Below are 12875 nucleotides of genomic sequence, written 5' to 3' on the forward strand. Positions count from 1 at the left end.
GGCGCTGGGCTTTGGACTGGGAGCGGAGGAACTAACCATGGCTTCTGAGACAGCACATGCACAGGACGTGGGCCTGACCCCCGGGGGTAATCTCTACCCAGCCAGGGCACACAGTGGATGCGCCCCTCGGGAATCTCAGATAAAACAGTCATCCCAAGCAAGATAAGTAACTTTGTCTATATTCCGGGGTGCTACTCTCTCCTATTTATTTGAAACCCTCCCCTTCCCTTCCCAGGCGGCTGCATTAACATTGGAATTTCTTGAGCCAGAGAGTGAACTGCTGCGGTTTTTCTTTCTTTTTCTTTTCTTTTTTTTTTTTTTTGGCCTTTTCCTAACCCATTCTCCTGACCTGAGAGAAGCAGCTACAAAAAACCCAGGGACCAAAAATCCTTCCCTAATTGGACTAAAAACACAGAACCAGCTCCAGCCAAGCATATGTGATCCACAGTCTTGGGCTCTCATCCCTACAGGGAACAAGGTGGCTATTATGATGCAAAGGCATTTCAGATAGGGATCTGACTGTAATTGTTTTAGCAGATTACTGGAAAGACAAGTTTCCCAGGTCTGATATCTCTGCGTATTCAACAGAGCCCTCACTGACCCACAACAGGGAACTGAGGGTTGAAGCTCCCCCCAGACCACCTAGCCTCCTGCCTTAGGGGTCTAAGGAGGGTGACACCTATCAATCTGTAGAGGTACTTGCACTGGAGCCCTAAGGTACAGCTGCAGAGCCCACCCACCAAGATGCTTTAGGAATAGAGACACACCTACCTCACTGGCACTTGGGGGAAGCCTGTCAGCATCCTGCCCCCCTGGAGTGTGAAACCCTGCTGCTAATAGAATCTGGTGCACACAACTATCACCACTACTTCTCTAGGTGGATAGGTAACAGTCTGCACCACACACTTGATGACCCAAAATCAGATTCTACTCAAGAATAGTGAATGGACACTTAGGTTTATATATCTGGTAACAGCCCAAACCAGCTGGTAATAGGACATAAGTGAGTCAAGGGCTACAACAATCAAGACAGCGCAATCTAGTAGCCCATCTACGTATATTGAAAGAAAACAAAACAAGATAAGACTCAGTGAGCAAATATAGAATAAATCACTACAATATCTTAGTGATGGCTCAGAGACAGCAGTCGATATCAAACCACATAAAGAAGCAGACCATGATTGCTTCTACAACTCCCCAAACTAAAGAATCAAAATCTTTCCCAAATGAAGATACAATCCTGGAATTGCCAGATACAGAATACAAAAAACTAATTTACAGAATGCTTCAAGACATCAGGGATGACCTCAGAAATGAAATAAGGCAATTTACAGAAAAAGCCAAGGAACACACTGATAAAGCAGTTGAAGAGCTCAAAAACATTATTCAAGAACATAGTGGAAAAAATAATAAGTTGCAAGAATCCATGGAAAGACAGCATTCAAAAATCCAAAAGATTAACAATAAAATTACAGAATTAGATAACGCAATAGGAAGTTAGAGGAGCAGACCCGAGCAATTAGAATGCAGAGTGGGAGATCTGGAGGACCAGGGAATTGACACCAATATAGCTGAAAAAAAATCAGATAAAAGAATTTTAAAAAATGAAGAAACCCTAAGAATCACATGGGACTCTATCAAGAAGAATAACTTGCATGTGATTGGAGTCCCAGAACAGGGAGGGATAACAGAAAATACAGACAGAATAGTTGAAGATCTGTTGGCAGAAAACTTCCCTGACATCATGGAAGATAAAAGGATATCTATTCAAGATGCTCATCGAACCCCATTTAAGATTGATCCAAAAAGAAAATCACCAAGACATATTATCATCAAACTTGCCAAAAACAAAGATAAAGAGAAAATTTGAAAAGCAGCCAGGGATAAAAGAAAGGTCTCCTGCAAAGGAGAATCAATAAGAATAAGTTCAGACTACTCAGTAGAAACCGTGCAGGCAAGAAGGCAATGGGATGACATATACAGAGCACTGAAGGAGAAAAACTGCCAGCCAAGGATCATATATCCAGCAAAACTCTCTCTGAAATATGAAGGTGAAATTAAGACATTTACAGATAAACACAAGCTTAGAGAATTTGCAAAAACCAAACCAAAGCTACAAGAAATACTACAGGAAACTGTTTGGTCAGAAAACCAATAATATCAGATACCAGCACAACACAAGGTCACAGAACAGAACATCCTGATATCAACTCAAATAGGGAAATCACAAAAACAAATTAAGATTAGTTTTAAAAAGAAAAAAACGCTCAAAACAGGGAATCATTGAAGTCAATATGTAAAAGATCACAATACTCAAAAAGAGGGACTAAATATAGGTGGCAAAGAACTGTCATATGGAGAGGGATACAAGGCGATATAGGTTTTTACTTAGAAAAATAGGGTAAATATTAAGGTAACCACAAAGAGGTATAACAACTCCATAACTCAACATAAAAACCAAGAAAAACATAACAACTCATCAAACATAAAGTCAAATACTATGAAAATGAGGAACACACAATTTACAAAGAAAAACATCTCAGCACAAAAAAGTAAGTGCAAAAATGAAATTGTCAACAACACACATAGAAAGGCATCAAAACGACAGCACTAAACACATACTTATCCATAATTACGCTGAATGTAAATGGACTAAATGCACCAATAAAGAGACAGAGAGTCTCAGACTGGATAAAGAAACATGATCCATCTATATGCTGCCTACAAGAGACACACCTTAGACTTGTAGACACAAACAAACTAAAACAAAAAGGATGGAAAAAAATATATCAAGCAAACAATAAGCAAAAAAGAGCAAGAGTAGCAATATTAATTTCTGACAAAATAGACTTTAAAGTTAAATTCACCACAAAGGATAAAGAAGGACACTACATAATGATAAAAGGGACAATTGACCAGGAAGATATAACCATATTAAATATTTATGCACCCAGTGACAGGGCTGCAAGATACATAAAACAAACTTTAACAGAACTGAAAAGTGAGATAGACATCTCCACAATTACATAGGAGACTTCAACACACCACTTTCTGAGAAGGACAGGACTTCCAGTAAGAAGCTCAATAGAGACACGGAAGACCTAATTGCTACAGTGAACCAACTTGACCTCATTGACTTATACAGAACTCTCCACCCAACTGCTGCAAAGTATACTTTTTTTCTAGCGCACATGGAACATTCTCTAGAATAGACCACGTATTAGGTCATAAAACAAACCTTTGCAGAATCCAAAACATCGAAATATTACAAAGCATCTTCTCAGACCACAAGGCCATAAAAGTGGAAATCAATAACAGAAAAATTAGGGAAATGAAATCAAATACTTGGAAACTGAACAATATCCTCCTGAAAAAAGACTAGGTTATAGAAGACATTAAGGAGGGAATAAAGAAATTCATAGAATGCAATGAGAATGAAAATACTTCCTATCAAAACCTCTGGGACACAGCAAAGGCAGTGCTCGGAGGTCAATTTGTATCGATAAATGCACACACACAAAAAGAAGAAACAGCCAAAATCAGAGAACTGTCCCTACAACTTGAAATAGAAAGTGAGCAACAAAAGAATCCATCAGGCACCAGAAGAATACAAATAATAAAAATTAGAGCTGAACTAAATGAATTAGAGAACAGAAAAACAATTGAAAGAATTAACAAAGCCAAAAGCTGGTTCTTTGAAAAAATTAACAAAATTGATAAACCATTGGCCAGACTGACTAAAGAAATATGGGAAAGGAAACAAATAATCCGAATAAGAAACAAGATGGGCCACATCACAACAGACCCAACTGAAATTAAAAGAATCATATCAGATTATTACAAAAAATTGTACTCCAACAAATTTGCAAACCTAGAAGAAATGGATGAATTCCTAGAAAAACATTACCTATCTAAACTAACACAATCAGAAGTAGAACAACTAAGTAGACCCATAACAAAAAAAGAGATTGAAACAGTAATCAAAAAACTCCCAACAAAAAAAAAGCCCTGGCCCGGACGGCTTTACTGCAGAGTTCTACCAAACTTTCAGAGAAGAGTTAACACCACTACTACTAAAGGTATTTCAAAGCATAGAAAATGACAGAATACTACCTAACTCATTCTATGAAGCCAGCATTTCCCTGATACCAAAACCAGGTAAAGACGTTACAAAAAAAGAAAATTACACACCTATATCCCTCATGGACATAGATGCAAAAATCCTCAACAAAATTCTAGTCAATAGAATTCAACAACATATCAAAAAAATAATCCCCCACGACCAAGTGGGATTTATACCAGGTATGCAAGGCTAGTTTAATATTAGAAAAACGATTAATGTAATCCACCATATAAATAAAACAAAAGACAAAAACCACATGATCTTATCAATTGATGCAGAAAAGGCATTTGACAAAGTTCAACACCCATTTATGATAAAAACTCTCACCAAAATAGGAATTGAAGGAAAATTCCTCAACATAATAAAGGGCATCTATACAAGTTTTTCACCTTTTATACAAAGCCAACAGCCAACATCACTCTAAATGGAGAGAGCCTGAAAGCATTTCCCTTGAGAACGGGAACCAGACGAGGATGCCCTTTATCACCGCTCTTATTCAACATTGTGCTAGAGGTCCTAGCCAGAGCAATTAGGCTAGACAAAGAAATAAAGGGCATCCAGATTGGCAAGGAGGAAGTAAAATTATCTCTATTTGCAGATGACATGATCTTATACACAGAAAACCCTAAGGAATCCTCCAGAAAACTACTGAAACTAATAGAAGAGTTTGGCAGAGTCTCCAGTTATAAGATAAACTTACAAAAATCACTTGGATTCCTCTATATCAACAAAAAGAACATCGAAGAGGAAATAACCAAATCAATACCATTCACAGTAGCCCCCAAGAAGATAAAATACTTAGGAATAAATCTTACCAAAGATGTAAAAGACCTATATAAAGAAAACTACAAAGTACTACTACAAGAAACTAAAAAGGACCTACTTAAGTGGAAAAACATACCTTGCTCATGGATAGAAAGACTTAACATAATAAAAGTGTCTATTCTACCAAAACCCATCTACACATACAATGTACTTCCGATCCAAATTCCAGTGACATTTTTTAATGTGATGGAGAAAAAAATCACCAACTTCATATGGAAGGGAAAGAAGTCTTGGATAAGTAAAGCATTACTGAAAAAGAAGAAGAAAGTGGGAGGCCTCACTCTACCTGATGTTAGAACATATTATACAGCCACAGTAGTCAAAACAGCCTGGTACTGGTACAACAACAGGCACATAGACCAATGGAACAGAATTGAGAACCCAGATATAAATCCATCCACATATGAGCAGCTGATATTTGACAAAGGCCCAGTGTCAGTTAATTGGGGGAAAAGATAGTCTTTTTAACAAATGGTGCTGGCATAACTAGATATCCATTTGCAAAAAAATGAAACAGGACCCATACCTCACACCATGCACAAAAACTAACTCCAAGTGGATCAAAGACCTAAACATAAAGACTAAAACGATAAAGATCATGGAAGAAAAAATAGGGACAACGTTAGGAGCCCTAATACAAGGCATAAACAGAATACAAAACATTACCAAAAATGACGAAGAGAAACCAGATAACTGGGAGCTCCTAAAAATCAAACACCTATGCTCATCTAAAGACTTCACCAAAAGACTAAAAAGACCACCTACAGATTGGGAAAGAATTTTCAGCTATGACATCTCTGACCAGCGCCTGATCTCTAAAATCTATATGATTCTGTTAAAACTCAGCCACAAAAAGACAAACGACCCAATCAAGAAGTGGGCAAAGGATATGAACACGCACTTCACTAAAGAAGATATTCAGGCAGCTAACAGATACGTGAGAAAATGCTCTCGATCATTAGCCATTAGAGAAATGCGAATTAAAACTACAATGAGATTCCATCTCTCTCCAACAAGACTGGCATTAATCCAAAAAACACAAAATAATAAATGTTGGAGAGGCTACGGAGAGACTGGAACTCTTATACACTGCTGGTGGAAATGTCAAATGGTACAACCACTTTGGAAATCTATCTGTCGTTTTCTTAAACAGAAATAGAACTACCATACAACCCAGAAATCCCACTCCTCGGAATATACCCTAGGGAAATAAGAGCCTTCACACGAATAGATATATGCACACCCATGTTTATTGCAGCTCTGTTTACAATAGCAAAAAGCTGGAAGCAACCAAGGTGTCCATCAACAGGTGAATGGTTAAATAAATTGTGGTATATTCACACAATGGAATACTACGGATCAATAAAGAACAGTGACGAATCGGTGAAACATTTCATAACATGGAGGAACCTGGCAGGCATTATGCTGAGTGAAATCAGTCAGAGGCAAAAGGACAAATATTGTATAAGACCACTATTATAAGATCTTTAGAAATAGTATAAACTGAGAAGAACACATACTTTTGTGGTTACGAGGTGGGGAGGGAGGGAGGGTGGGAGAGGGTTATTTACTGATTAGTTAGTAGATAAGAACTACTTTAGGTGAAGGGAAGGACAATACTCAAAACAGGGAAGGTCAGCTCAACTGCACGGGACCAAAAGCAAAGAAGTTTCCAGGATAAACTGAATGCTTCAAAGATCAGCGGAGCAAGGGTGGGGGTTTGGGACTATGGCTTAAGGGGACTTCTAAGTCAATTGGCAAAATAATTCTATTTTGAAAACATTCTGCATCCCACTTTGAAATGTGGCATCTGGGGTCTTAAATGCTAACAAGCAGCCATCTAAGATGCATCAGTTGGTCTCAACCCACCTGGATCAGAGGAGAATGAAGAACACCAAGGTCACACGATAACTATGAGCCCAAGAGACAGAAAGGGCCACATGAACCAGAGACTTACATCATCCTGAGACCAGAAGAACTAGATGGTGCCCGCCTACAACCAATGACTGCCCTACAGGGAGCACAACAGAGAACCCCTGAGGGAGCAGGAGATCAGTAGGATGCAGACCCCAAATTCTCATAGAAAGACCAGAGTTAATGGTCTGACTGAGACGAGAGGAATCCCGGTGGTCATGGTCCCCAAACCTTCTGTTGGCCCAGGACAGGAACCATTCCCGAAGACAACTCATCAGACATGGAAGGGACTGGACAATGGGTAGGAAAGAGATACTGATGAAGAGTGAGCTACTTGTATCAGGTGGACACTTGAGACTGTGTTGGCATCTCCTGTCTGGAGGGGAGATAGGAGGGTAGAGAGGGTTAGAAACTGGCAAAATGTCATGAAAGGAGAGACTGGAAGGGCTGACTCATTAGAGGGAGAATAAGTGGGAGTATGGAGTAAGGTGTATGTAAGCTTACATGTGACAGACTGACTTTATTTGTAAACTTTCACTTAAAGCTTAATAAAAATTATTAAAAAAAAAAAAAAGAAGAAGATGGAAGGAATACACAGAGTCATTATACCAAAAAGAATTAGTCGATTCATTTTAGTGACACTCTTGTATTGGTTTTGGACTATCAGTTAATATACTACTTTGCAGCTGTTCTGATTATTCCTTCCCCAGGACCTAGTCAAAAAGTAAGTATTACAAACTTGCAGCCCTGGGATCCTGGGGTTTTTATGGCTTTATGAAAGTATCAATATTTTTTGAGAATAGAATGATTTTCTGCTAGACCTGATACAGCCAGTAAAATATAAAAGAGATGATGCACTTAGAACAGTCTTTAACAGCCATAAATCAGACGACATCACTTCCAAGTTCAAAACTGTCCAATGTTTTCTTGCCAGCACAGAGTAAAGTCCTCCACAATCTAGCCACGCCTGGCCCCTCTCTCTCTGGTTTTGTTTTCCCCTCTCTCTCTCTCCCCGTCTCCCTCTCCCAACAGAGTGCCTCTCACATTTCATTCCAGTTTCTACATAATCACTATCCTCATGTTTCTCACCCTACCTGAAATTATATTTTATGTCCCAATATTTACTTGTTAGTTTTCTCTTTCCTTTCAGCATAATATAAACTCCATGAGATCTAGCACTTGATCGTGCCTACTGCTGTAACTCCAGTACCTCATAAATATCTGGTGACGTGATAAATAGCTGTTGAGTGAATGAATGAAGGAACTACTTGTTCAAGACCTACGAATGTATCGGATACTTCTTAGCATTCACCTTGGAGTCCGGGGGTGCAAATGGTTAATGTGCTTGGCTGCTAACCTCCCTGAAATGTTGCAGGTTCAAGTCCCCCTGCCCCCGGCACCTCAGAAGAAAGGACTGGTGATCTACTTTGGAAAAATCAGCCGTTGAAAACCCTATGGAGCATAGTTCTACTCTGACCCATGTGGAGATGCCATAAATCAGAACTGACGAGATGACAGCTGTTTTTTTTCTTTTGGTAGCTTTCACTTAGAGACAAATTTCACTTTACCTTTTTAGTCCCTGGACCATCTAGATGCATCCCTCATTGGCTGTATTTTAATCCAATGCCTAAGGGCTGGAAGGTAAAACTCAAAATTAGTTCCCTCTCCTTTGGTTCCTTCCCCTTTCTGTTGGTGTCAGCATTTAAAGTGTTTTTCTCCCTTTAGAACCAGCCAGATAATAACTTCAAATTGTGGCCATTTTTTCTCAGCAAAAGCCCTCCTTAGTAGAAACACTGACGAATGTACTGCCATTAGTACACTTACCCAGACACACACACTTCCACATATGCTGAAAACCTCCTCAAGTCACCTACCCAGGAATACCAGGTTTAAGTAGAATGAGACACCAGAAAACATACCACAATAGCATGCCTTGGCTTACAACTTAAAATAAGCACTTCAGTGATGCCGCAACAGATAAAGGGAATGTGGTAACTTCCAGAACTTACACACCGAAACCCTGAACATGTTAGAACAACCCCTATAACCAATGCCTGCTTTTATCTTCAAAGAAACTGGTATCGCCACATAAATTGACCTGGATTCTAAATTGTGGACAGCTGTAAAGATAACTTTTTTTTTTTTTTTAATTTGAGTGCCTTACCAGGCGCTCCTGGAAAACCTATCAGGCAGTTCTACTCTGTCCTATACAGTCACTATAAACTCAAGGGCAATGGGCTTGGTTTGGTTTACTGAGACAAGCAGTCGTGGAATGGCGGCTGGGCGGGGGTAAAGCGCCATTTTCCCTCCATCAGGGCCCCAGTGTGACTGCACCAACCTCGATGACATTGCAATCATTACAGGAGCTATCCACCAGTCCTGATGGGCCACACCCTTGAACAAGGCCTGAACACGCCCTGAAGAAGAGCCCACCCCTACTTTGTTTCCTCCCTATATATATACACCCCTGTGCCTGCCAATGGAGGAGCCATGTTGGCAACACAGGTTCCAGTGTGCTCCTTTGCTTGGCCAACCAAATAAAGTTTTTCTTGTTTTGCTTTTGCCTGACTCGTGCCTCAATGTCACACCCAGAAAGGCCTGGAGGTCGAGTAGCATTACTTTCCACTTGCCCAGACTTCACAGGCTTATTCCAGAAAATGTAGTGCCTGGCTCCTTGCCCAGTCCAGGTGCAGACTGATCACCTGACTAGCCCTTCTCCCCCCAAGGGTGAATATCTGCCTCCTGATAGTGCCAGTCCTAACCCTTGTCCTACTGCCATCCCCTGGCTCCAGCTGTGGCTGCCAAGAAAATGCCAACAGACAGAGGTTGAGAGACAAAACCAAGACACACACAGGACTTCAGAGACATTTAACCACTGCTTTTCTTTGTATTCTCCAAAAGCAAGTTTCTTGTTCCATTGCCCTGACCTACTAATCTACCTCTTTGTGACAAAGCCCAAAAGGCAACTAGGAACTGAGTGGCTTGTTAGATAACATCACCAGCAATTGAAAAGAAAGCAGATTCACAGGGAGAAAAAATATTTTGTATTTACTCAGTTTATGTCAGTGATAAGGCTGTCTCAAAGTTCCTCAAAGAGAGGAGCCTATTACAAAGAAATAACAAAAGATGATAGTCACACACAGTCACTGACTTGCCCCCGAGCATCTCCATCTAGCTGCAGGGCTCATTCCACCATCCCCGCTCTTACTAAAGGCTTCTGCCCAGAGGACCACACCCACCACCTCCCCCAGGGAAGGGAGCAGGGAAATGTCAGCTTTACTCTTGCCCTTGACCCGTGGTGTGAATCCAAAACGACATAAAAATACCTTCTTGGAGACATTTCACCACATGCAGCAGGCCTCAGTGGCATTATTAAGCGTTGGTGTCAACCAGTGTGGTGACTCACGGTGTCATCTCCCTCTGCTCAGGTTGGGCCGGGCCGGTGGCGAACCCACCCCCTGATGGGCGGAGCAGCCTGAATCCTCACCCTGTAGGGTCCTGCCCCTCTCCGCCCCATCCCCCAGGGATCCCGGCAGCTCCTCTCTCCCATTGGCCAAGGCGGGGACCTCCTATCTGCCCAATGGCTGGTGCCCTGGCTCAACGACGGCACCCTGACTCGGGCGGGGGGTGGGGTGGTAATGAGTGGTGGTCGTAATGAGCTACGGCGCCGAGTGACGGGCGACACCAACCCTATAGACCTATTGACGCCAATGCCTTGGCGGCCCCTACCCCAGCAGTGCGGTCCTTCCCGCAGCTGCCGCAGACCATGGGGTCATTTTGGTGTCATCCCTCTGACAGTGTTAGGGGGTGCCTCAGCACCCGGCCCCCGGCCCCCGCTTCCCTAGGTAGCCACTAGCAGCCCTTCCTGGGTGTGAATAAGAGCATTGGTCCCCAGTGACCACTTGCCCTTAAGGAAAAATCATTGAGTAGACCAGGCAGAGGACCGCCATTGCTTTCACTTTCCCTTCTCAACCCTTTGTCCTTTGGTTGTCCATGGCGACCTGAGTTAACACGGAATTCCACAGTGACTATGAGATGCTGTTTGTGCTGTCTTAGGAAACCCTGGTGACGTAGTGGCTTAGTGCTACGGCTGCTAACCATACGGGTCAGCAGTTCAAATCCACCAGCGCTCCTTGGAAACTCTATGGGGCAGTTCTACTCTGTCCTATAGGGTCGCAATGAGTTGAAACGGACTCGACGGCAACGGGTTTGGTTTTTTTGGTTAGGCTGCTGAAGGAGTTTAAAAATAAGGTGCTATAGTGAACTGTTGTTGTTAGTTGCAGTTGAGTCAATTTCCACTCACGGCGACCCTATGTGTGCAAAGAACTGCTCCATAGGGTTTTCAAGGCTGTGACCTTTCGAAAGCAGATTGCCAGGCCTATCTTCCGAGGTGCCTGTGGGTGAGTTTGAACCTTTCAGCTAGTAGTTGAGTGCACCGTTTGAGCCACCCAGGAACTATAGTGAACTAAGGGGTTAAAAAAAAATTCCTTGGGAATATGGCAAATTGACCCAAGTCAATGCGGTCACGCACAGCTCTAGACTCACTTGGGTGGATGATGTTAATTACTGAAGAGGCTGGAGTGCACATATGTTAGCTACTGTTCCACAGCCTCTCTACCAGGTTATAACGAAAGCAAGTCTTCTGCCCTATTCTGCCACACATTAACTAACTTCATTAGTGAGCAAGCACAAAAGTCAGTGAGGCCTTTTCTTTTAGCTTCATGAAGCCCTAGTTCTCTGTTCTCTTTGGTGTCAAACCATTCCGTCCATGAACGGTTTCTGTGAGGTGTACACAATATTCCAGAAGTAGCAGTCTGGTGCTGTGATGGTTGTCAGTAAACAACCAGAAAATATTCCTAACAAAAGGCTGAACTTTTTTTTTTTTTTTAAGGGATTTTTATGTAGGCATTAAGCCTCTGGCGCTGTCCTTAAAGAATAGGTTATAGAACTCAAGATCCCTTTGGATTCGTTTATGCGAATATGGAAAGTGTCTTTAAAAATACTTTAGCAATGTTTGTCAATGTGAGTCTACTGCTAATAGCCATCGAGCTAACAAGCCACAAACTTTAACAATTAAAATAATACATCTGACATCCATCATGCTAACTAACAAAACCTCTGGCATTGATCCAGGTACAGATAGCTGAACACCTGTAGTAGCAACCTTTGAAGGGTGGCTTTTCTGATATAATGCTTTCTGTCCACTCCTGGATTCACCATTAGAACACTTAACCACTCCAAGAGTTGAAGTTCTAGCTAACTAGAAACTATGTAATATCTCACTCTTTTCTAGGCTGCAATATTTGAAATGAATTTACATGCATATAATGGGGCGGGGAGGAATTGAATTTTAATAATTAAAGTTATTTCAAGCTAATTCAACTCTTGTTCTCATTAGGTTGGCAAAGACATGAAAGAAGGCAATGTGGAAGTTTCAGTGGCTTCTGTCAATGGGCCAAAGAGCAGAGCCCTCCAGAATTAGATGCGTAAGACCTTCTTGCTCCTGGGGAATAAGGTCAGAGCAATGAAACAGTGTGTATATGTGTGTGCAATGGCGAGTGCATGCATGTGTGTATGACCACTGCCCCATGGGGTAAATATTTCCTTTTGTTTTTCTGTTGTGGTTTGCTCCCTGTCTAGGTTGAGTTTAACTTCCAGTCTCTACTCCACCTCCCAGTGTAAATAGGCAGAAAGAGTCCTTCCTGAAAGAGGAAGCCTGAAGTATGACTAAAGCAAGAGACTCTGGCACTAGCATTGCATCTGCTTCCTTTTAATGCTGCTTCATCCTTTGAGTTTCAAAGCCAGAAAAGAGAAATTCAGCAGGACTAACAATTGTTCATGAATATACCATTTTGCTGAGTACCTAATACTAAAATCACTCAAAAGGCATTGTTGGTAAATGTTTGCAATATATGATTTGATTCATAAAATTATTAAATATATGCTTATTATTATCATCAATAATTTTTACTATACATTTATCCAGATTGTGAACATATTTTTGGTCCATAGC

Source organism: Loxodonta africana, chromosome 2 (genome assembly GCF_030014295.1).
Source record: "Loxodonta africana isolate mLoxAfr1 chromosome 2, mLoxAfr1.hap2, whole genome shotgun sequence".
Taxonomy (NCBI): Eukaryota; Metazoa; Chordata; class Mammalia; order Proboscidea; family Elephantidae; genus Loxodonta; species Loxodonta africana.